This window comes from Ixodes scapularis, unplaced genomic scaffold (assembly GCF_016920785.2).
Source record: "Ixodes scapularis isolate PalLabHiFi unplaced genomic scaffold, ASM1692078v2 PGA_scaffold13__105_contigs__length_92229423, whole genome shotgun sequence".
NCBI classification, from domain to species: domain Eukaryota; kingdom Metazoa; phylum Arthropoda; class Arachnida; order Ixodida; family Ixodidae; genus Ixodes; species Ixodes scapularis.
This window is the reverse complement of record NW_024609839.1, coordinates 39,846,180-39,855,619: the sequence shown is the minus strand read 5'-3', so window position 1 is coordinate 39,855,619 and position 9,440 is coordinate 39,846,180. Positions and strand designations below refer to the sequence as shown.

Here is a 9,440-nt window from a genome sequence, read left to right as displayed (position 1 = left end):
GAGGCCAGAGAGTAGCCCTGAGAACTGCTCCCTCCGAAATCTAAACATGGCTCGAAAGATGTCGTCGTCGGGCTGGTCTGCGTCCAGCAAACCACGATAGGATTTAAAGTCCCTCCTAGGCGGCTCGGACGTGAGGAGCAACATTTCTTCCATCTTGCTCCACGTAAAACTTGAGCGAGTAGGGGGACATCTAGAATGCTCCGTGGATGCATTTTTCAGCGAGCCGAACAACCGATCAGTCGCACAACACGAGGCGACAGGACCTCACGAGACAGACCAAAGAGACACAACACAGCTATATGGCAGTGAGAATTGATCTGGCTAGAGTTGGCTATTGGCTTCGGAGAGTTGGCTTGGCCTCAAGAACAACCTGAGTAGCGAAATTGCTTAGAGGAACAGTTCATCACATACAAAGAGATAAACATTTCTGATTGTAATGTATGTGTGTATTCGATAAGAAAACAGAATTGTTGATCAACACTGGTGGGATTGTGAGAAGAAAGTACATTTAGTATTTTTCTCGTACCTTTTTGAATCTCCAGTGGCTGTGCCATAGCAGCCGTTACGCCAAACTCTCGAACGGTCTATGTACTACCAAACTTTTTGAGCCTCCGCAATAGTGTGCTTAGCGGGCCCTGTAGCAGTTCCGTATAGCGTTGCGAGATTGCAGAAACTGTCTACTATAATTTCTTATAATTTGCAGCGGTTCGGCCTTGCTGCTGCCCGCAGGGAAGTACGACACCCAGAATCCAGTTCAACAAGACAAGCGTTTATTACCTTTCGGGTTTCCAGCGGCGACTGCCGCTGGGCAGAGTTGGCCTGACTCTTAAAGTGGGATGTGCGGTGTTTTCACGCCCCCCTCCCGCTTGAGCATGCGAGCGCCCCCACACCTTCCTCCCCTCTGGGTGTCCGTGTACTAGGCGTCGTCGTCTTCAAAGATGACGTCGTCAGACTCTTGAAGGAGGTGCGGGCGCAGTCGGCGGAGTAAGTTCAGTGCCATGTCCAGGTCCGCGTCCTGCGGCACGTGGGTGGCTACGGCGCGCTCGCGGTGGAGCAGGCCGGCCCAATGTGTGGGCCAGTGAATTTCTGGTACCCCGCAGACTTCGCAGAGCAGGGTCCTCTCATCTGGGGCATAGTGTGCCCGGCTAGCTCAGTCGGTAGAGCACGAGACTCTTAATCTCAGGGTCGTGGGTTCGGGCCCCACGTTGGGCGCCAGATGCAGCGGTTTGGCCTTGCTGCTCCCCGCAGGGAGGTACAGCACCCGAAATCCAGTTCAACAAGACAAGCGTTTATTACCTTTCGGGTTCCCAGCGACGACTGCCGTTTCTACACTTTCTACACTTTCTGGAACAGAAAGGTAACTTGTCATGGGTACAAACACTGGGTTTGGCTGGACATAATCATAGTGGTGACAAAAGTCATCAAAAGACCAATAACAAAGTTGAGTTTTCCACTTACGCACAGCGAGGTTATACTCCTGGTCTACAGCACTATAACTAGACACTGGTCCGTTTATCCATTCAAGTGTTCTACAGCTTGATTTTGGTGGAGACACACACACTTGCTGAAGAAACTTGTATATACAGTCCACTGTATTGTCCTGTGATCGACGTTTCAGAGGTTGAGCGGACACTCCGTCACTAACATCGAACTCAGTATCTCAAGAAACAATTGACGGCGCTGCAGATTTCTCTTGTCTCCAATCGGTACAGTAAGTTTGGTGAGCAGCGGGCCATACTGCTTCCCAAGAGTCGTTGGGTCGGTATTCATTTTCCAAATCTTCACTTGGATCAAGTGAGACGTCGACGGGGGAACCTCCGACTTCAAAAATACACAGGAGCCTGGGGTCACGGAGCAAATAGAGGATAAGATTGGCAAAACGTTGTTCGGTGATGAGTCTCCATGGTCTTGTTGGTCTTGTACGACGTTTGATCGGCACTCCATGAAGGGGTCGACATCGGCAGTAGTTGGATGCCCACGGACAAAGGTGTACCACTTGGGCGTGTCGATCGGGTCCAGAACCATATGATTGGTTGAGTATTTTTGCTGCTTCAATTGCCTCATTTCGGGAGGGTAATGCCCTAGGTAGCTCCAAGTGTTGAGAAGTACCAGCACTTCTGTGTAGGGCAACCATCCATAATCCATTTGACTTTCTGGTTGATGACAATTGCTCCAACAATTGATCAATTCTTGTACCATTTGAATCGGGAACGACATCGTGAATAAAACGATGTGTGTCGTTAAGGATTCCATTACAGTGCTGATATAATTCGGCAGATGTCCGTGCAAAGAATACCCCATTTCTCCAACGCAACTGCAGAGTCTTACCAGCAGAAAGTAAACCATACGTAGTAACTCTGCCCACATTTTCTTTTTCCTGTAGAACTTCTTCTTGATTATCTTCTTCACGAACTCGCTTGTTTGATGAAGAAAGCTTTCCCACATTTGGTCTGTCGTTTCTTGACGAAGTTGCACGAGAAAGATCACCAGACCCTCCACTGGTAGAAGCTGTTTCTCCATTATTACATTCTCGTAACACTGAAGGAAGTTCCAAAGACTGCCCAAAGGTAAGTCCGAGATCACAAATTTCGGAAGACTTGCCTGGGAGATTTCTTCCATCTTGTTCTTCAGGTGAAGGTTGCCCCAGTTGAAACGATGAATCCAGTTCCGAGGACAAGTCCACGAAGGTTGTTTCGGAGCTTGGACTGAATAATCCATTTTGAAGATTTTGTGTTTGCCAATCAGGATTCCACGATATATCTGAATCAAACTTTAAATGAAAAGTATTTTCCTTTCTTTCTAGTAGTTCTGCTCTTGAAGTAAGAGCCTGATCCATACCGTCGTCTTCCCATTCCTCAATCCTTTATACGCAGCATTTCTACCCTCCCTTCTTATATAAGCCAAGCCGACCCAGCTCCCACCCACAACAGCAACCGACATCACTCCAACCCACAAGGCTACTGATTAGATATCACCGTCCAGACAGTCCAAGGTTAGTCACATACGCATAGTAACTGATCCCTTCATTCAAACCAAAATGCTGGAACCACTACCACGTAGTGGCACCACCTAAAAAAAAAAATTCAAATACAAGTCGATTTACATTTTTAAAAATAGGACAGAATATTTAAATAAAACACATCTTAATTAATTGCGTGCTCGGCTAGACCTGACTGTTCACTGCCACAAGCTCCACCATCGTCCGAACTTCCACACAAGTCATCATCGTCGGATGTTTCGTAGGAGTCCTCAGCACCTCAGATGATATTGCCTTAGGTGCCATCGAGTGCATTCGATATGCAACATATTTTGAAGGCGATCTGAATGATGGTCGCTGGCAGGTCCTCCCACGCGTCTTTGATCCAAGGTGTGCCTTCACTACATGGAGCCTTCTTCTGGTGCCCCGTTGGAGTCATGGCTGCGTCGTCCCTCGCCAGCCACTCTTTGTAGAGCACTGCGACGCGGACCTTGAACGGTTTGTTTATGGTGACTTCCAAGGGTTGGGATGTCATGCCACCAGGGATGACGATCAGGTTAGTGCCCGCCTCCTGGATGGCCTTATTCACCCCCGGGCAAATGTGGCCCCTGAACGTGTCCAGGACCAGCATGTTGGAAAGATTCAGGTCTGCTTTCGGGCGCTTTATTCATACAATTTTGAACCACTCCTTAATCATTTCTTTGTTCATTAAACCCTTCTTGTTCGCCCAGATGATTACCTTCTTCGGGAAGACTTCTTTTGGGATTGTCTTCCGGCGGAACACGATATACGGTAGAAGCTTTTGTCTGTTGGCTGTGCAGCAGAGCATGACAGTAAATCGGGTATGCTCGTGTCCGTCGTCAACAGGTTTTCTTTGTCACTGTGGTGCGGCTTGGCATATCAAAGTAGACCGGGGTCTGGCCAGCATTCCCGAGCTGGCTGAGAAGGTAGTCTTTCTCGTACCTCAGCTTGATGACATACCACTGGAATTTCACCTGTCGCTCCTCGTAGTCGGCTGGGAGTCGCTTTGTACCCACCCCCTAATCCCTTTAAATGTTGACCGGCTGATTCCATCTGGTCGGGCTAACTCTCTAGCTTTGGTTTGGTTTTCGTCACAAAACCCCTGAGCTCTTTAGCACGCTTCTCGTCAACGTGAAGCCTCAGTTCTTTCTTGAGGGCATCATGCCTCCCGGTTGTTAGGCCACGAGAGGCACGACGCTGCCCGGAAAAGGCAAAACGTTTTTCCCGTTGTTTCCGCCAGCCTCTAAGTTTCTCATTCACATCAAACTTTTGTTGAGTGGCGCAGTTGTTGGTACTCTCGGCAAACAGGATAACTCGCCTTTTGAAATCAGCCCCGCAGGGGGCACCTGTGAAAGCAGGTGTTTGGAGAGTGGCGTCTCCACGGACCCCGAGCCATGCGGGTTCGCCCGCCCACGTATGGCTGTGCGTGGCTTTCCCGTGTCCGGGGAAAAGGGCATCCTGGTGGTTGAGCCGAACCCGGGGTAGGTTTGGACCCTTCGGGGCCCCCCGGGTGAGGCAATACACCACTTCGGCCCCTGCTTCTCGTAGACGGGAGTCCTGGTAAGGCCCGGCCAGGATGATTCAGTCTAGTCGCCACTTCTACTATTCCCTCTCTACTTTCACCCTTGTCTTCTCCTCCTTTTCACTCTTCTCATTTCTCTTCTTTCCTTTTCAACTCCTTTGGCGGCAAGGGCTAACCTTGGGTGGCGACAGACACCTTGTCCAAAACCACTCTTGGTTATACAGACTGGGCAGCACTAATAGCGTAACGTCTTCAGCCAAGCCATTCTTGTTATGGAGCGTTACCTATTCCCTTGTTGGGCTCGGTGGTGGGCGGTGCACCACAGTTTCCGAAAACCCTCCCCCTTCATATGGGTTCCAAACTTAAACCTTTTGATCGGCCCCCCAAAGGGGGCCGCACCGAAGCACTGAACATGATGAAAGAATCTTTCGTACTGCAGAAATTCCCGAAATTCCTTGTAATGCACTCGGAAGGTGACAAGCCACTTGGCAAACTTTCTCCCTTTCTGGTCTCTAAAGTTCTTGAAGGTGTTATTGGCGCCAATTACAGTGCAAAAAAGATGGCTTCTGATGATCTCCTTGTCGAGGTCAACACAAAGCAGCAGAGTGATGCCCTTCTCAAACTCAACCTTGTCTCCGACTACAAGGTAAGCGTCAGTCCTCACCGCAAACTGAACAGTGTTCAAGGAGTCATTTCTGAGGATGACTTGCTTGACTCACCTGAGCCAGAGATAATTGAGGGCCTCTCTAGTCAAGGAGTTGCAGATGCACGACGAATCACTATCCGCCGTGATGGTGTGGAACGGAAGACAAAACACATCATTTTGACTTTCGATTCAACCACTCTGCCACAGACTGTAAAAGCAGGTTACCTTCAGTGCCGTGTCCGACCTTATGTGCCGAACCCTCAACGGTGCTTTAAGTGCCAGAGGTTCAGCCATGGGTCACGGAACTGTCGGGAAGGGACACCTGTGCAAAGTGCTCCAGCAAGGAGCACGTCGCAGATGCGTGCAATAATGAGCCCCATTGCGCAAACTGTGGTGGCAACCACCCGGCATACTCCCGCTCTTGCCCTGTGTGGAAAGACGAGAAAGAAGTTGTTACATTAAAAGTCACTGAAAACATCACGTATACTGAGGCAAAGAAGCGTTTTGCCTTTGTTTCAAAAGGCACTTATGCCGAGGCCGTGCGGAGGGGACCAGCTCGGCCAATGGTTTCGATGGGAACGCAGACGTCTCCGGACGACCTGCATCTCCCATCACGGTCCCCCTCGAAACCCCCGGGAGCGGCGCCAGTGGCACCGCCTCCGAACCGCAAGGTGAATGCTGCCTTGCCAGCATCCACCCCAGAACAGGAGATGACGTCTCCTGCTCAACCAGCTGCTTCGACCTCTCGGGGTCAGGGCCTACCTCCCCACACCTCTGCTCCCCAGAGGAAGCCTGGGGAAGTGCCAAAGCAGTCGACCTCCAAGGGCCAGCTGCCAGCAACTGCAGACGAGCCCATGGATGAGGGTGGGTCGAGATCTGATGAGGAGGCTCTCCTCTCAAGATCAGAGTCCACCCCCTCTGCCTCCGGTGACTCTAATCGGAGGCGGAATAACCCCCCCAAAAAACAAAGTGCACCGCATGTAGAAATAGATTTTAAACCGTAAGGAATATAGCTTTTTAGTAGAATTTGTATGTTATACTTATTTTGTTTTAAATGGTTAAAAATATAGGTATAATGCAGTGGAACTGCCGCGGTCTTTTTCGAAATATTGATGATGTCAACTTTTTTCTCGATGAGCTCCAGCCTGTTGCCATCTGTTTACAAGAGACTCATCTTAATGAAACACATACACAGGTACTACAGCGACATCAGGTTTTTAGAAAGGACCGTGTTTCTTGCAACAGCTCTTCTGGTGGAGTAGCTGTGGTTGTGCAGAGTGGTATTGCCTGTGCTCCTGTCCCTCTCGCGACCCACTTAGAGGCAGTAGCAGTTCGTGTTCTGCTTGACCGCCTAATTACAATTGTCTCGCTTTACCTTCCACCAAACCTTCCAGTGCATGTACATGACCTGCAAGGACTTGTGGGCCAACTCCCGCAACCTTTTTTAATCTTAGGAGATTTTAATGCACACCACCCCATGTGGGGCAGTGGTCGTCAAGACTCCCGTGGTGGTGTCATAGAACGTTTTTTACTGTCATCTGGCCTTTGCCTTTTAAACAAGAGACAACCAACTTTTGTTAGTGCACCTGATAATACTTTTACTTCCATTGATCTTTCCATATCATCACCTGCTTTACTTCCTTGTTTTTCTTGGAAGGTTTTAGAAAATCCTTTTGGTAGTGACCATTTTCCTGTAATTTTAGAAAGTTCAGTATCCCTTCCTTCTCTTCGAGCTTGTGCTCCCAAGTGGAAATTAGATAAAGCCGATTGGGCTTTATTTTCTCTGGAGGCAGCCGTCGATCCCGCTGTTTTTTTAGCTATGTCTCCTGAGGAAGCGACTCTTTACCTTACTGAAAAAATTATAAATGCTGCTTCTCTGTCAGTTCCCCGAACTTCTGGAAATATTCCCAAGAAATGCAAGCCTTGGTGGAACAAGGACTGTACGACCACCATAAAAGCTCAGAATAAGGCTTGGGGAAGGTTTTGGCGGTACCCGACTGTTCAGAACAAGATTAAATTCAAACAGTGCAAAGCAAAAGCTCGTTGGACACGAAAACAAGCCAAGAGGACCTCATGGGTAAAATATGTATCCTCTCTGAACAGTTTTGTTCCTGCAAAAGAGGTATGGGATCGCGTTCGGAAAATTCGGGGTACTTACCACTCCTTCAGTATTCCCCTTTTTCCTTCATCATCCCCATCACTAAAAGATCAGGCTGACATTCTTGCTGATCATTTTCGAGAGGCCTCCAGTTCTTCAAATTACAGTACTAAATTTAAAAAGTTCAGGTCTTTGGCAGAAAAACAGCCAATTGATTTCTCTGGAAGTGATACTGGTTACAACCGGCCGTTCACAATGTATGAACTTGAAATAGCCCTTGCAGTAAGGAAGCAGTCAGCACCTGGCCCAGATATGATTCATTATGAACTGCTGAGGCACTTGTCGGCTGAATCCTTGATGAATTTGTTGTCTTTCTTTAATCATTTATGGGCAGCTTCTTGTTTTCCACAGTGCTGGAAGCAAGCACACATCATTCCCATCTTGAAGCCTGGCAAAGACCCTTCCCTACCAGCAAGTTATCGGCCTATCGCTTTGACTAGTTGTCTAGGAAAAACTTATGAACGGCTTATAAACAGAAGGCTAGTATACATTCTAGAACAAAAGAAAATTTTCGATAAAAACCAGTGTGGTTTTAGAAGAGGTCGCTCAACCTTGGATCACCTTGTCCGGTTAGAGACTTTTGTTCGTGAGGCTTTTGTGAACCGGCAGCATTGCCTTTCTGTCTTTTTTGATTCACAGAAAGCTTATGATACGGCATGGCGGTACGGAATACTTCAGGACCTGTATAGGTGCGGTGTTCAAGGTCGCATGCTGCGTTGCATAAAGGACTTCTTGACAGACCGTTGTTTTCAGGTCCGCCTGGGATCCACGCTCTCGGATGTTTTTACACAGGAAAACGGCGTCCCACAGGGAGGTGTCTTGAGTGTTACCTTGTTCGCAATTAAGATCAACAGCCTCGCTGCAGTTATACCATCATCAGTTTTTTATTCATTGTATGTAGACGATGTCCAGATTGCTTTCTCCTCATGCAACTTGTCAATTTGTGAGCGCCAATTGCAGATAGCAATAAATAGGATGAGTAAGTGGGCTGATGAAAATGGTTTTCGGTTTGCACCAGAAAAAACAGTGTGCGTGCCTTTTTCATTACGTCGGGGGTTGTCGCTAGATCCCAGCTTGCAGATGAATGGCACTGACATAACCGTTAGGCATGAACACAAGTTTTTGGGTGTTATTTTTGATAAGCTCACTTTTCAGCCCCATCTAAAGGAACTGAAGCGAAAGTGTCTTAAATCTGCCAATGTTTTCAAGGTACTTGCACACGTGTCCTGGGGTTCTGACAGGAGATGCCTCCTGCGACTCTACAACTCGCTGGTTCGTTCCCGTCTCGATTATGGTGCAGTTGTATATGGCTCGGCACGACCGTCATCTTTAAAAATGCTGGATCCTGTGCATCACCTTGGGCTTCGACTTGCCACGGGGGCCTTCCGAACGTCGCCTGTTCCGAGTTTGTATGCAGAGACGCACCAAATGCCACTAGAAAAGCGAAGACAGTTCCTCAGCCTATGCTATAGTTATAAAGTCAAATCTGATCCTGAACACCCATCCTATCGTTGCTTGCAAGTATCTCCTTTTTCACGTCTTTTTGAGAACAAGCCAAGTATAGTACGGCCTTTAAGCCTCCGCATTCAATGCATGTCTACATCCCTGCAACTTGCGCTCCCTGAGCGTAGCTTGATGACGAGAGTTCGAAGCAATGCTCCTTGGAAGGCGGTTCACTATACCTGTGACTGGTCGCTAGCGAAATACAATAAGCGATCTGTTGCACCACTAGTTCTTCAGCAAGAGTTTATGGCCTTGCAAGCTGAGTATAAGGACTATGCACAATTCTTCACTGATGGTGCAAAAACTCCACACTTTGTCGGTTCAGCTGTATATTCAGAACACTTTGTAAAAGCTCGACGGCTTCACTCTGGTGCCAGCATTTTTACTACAGAACTTTATGGTGTGCTCATGGTTATTGAATATATATTAGGCAACAACATCAGGAAAGCTATTTTGTTTGTGGACTCCCAGAGTGCTATCCTCTCTGTCTGTTCCCTCAATGATTCTAAGAATCTGCTCGTGCAACAAGTACAGGCAGAGTTAAACCTGGCTTTCCAAATGGGATACAATATCAAGCTGTGCTGGGTACCAAGCCATGTGGGAATTTCAGGTA

General features: G+C 48.1%; 1 non-coding gene across 1 annotated transcript; it reads left to right on the top strand.

Moving 5' to 3' along the window:
- The first annotated feature begins 1,139 nt into the window (after positions 1 to 1,139).
- On the top strand, positions 1,140 to 1,212 carry Trnak-cuu. The gene has a single exon. It is a non-coding gene; the product is annotated as a tRNA-Lys (tRNA).
- The last annotated feature ends 8,228 nt before the right edge of the window (positions 1,213 to 9,440 follow it).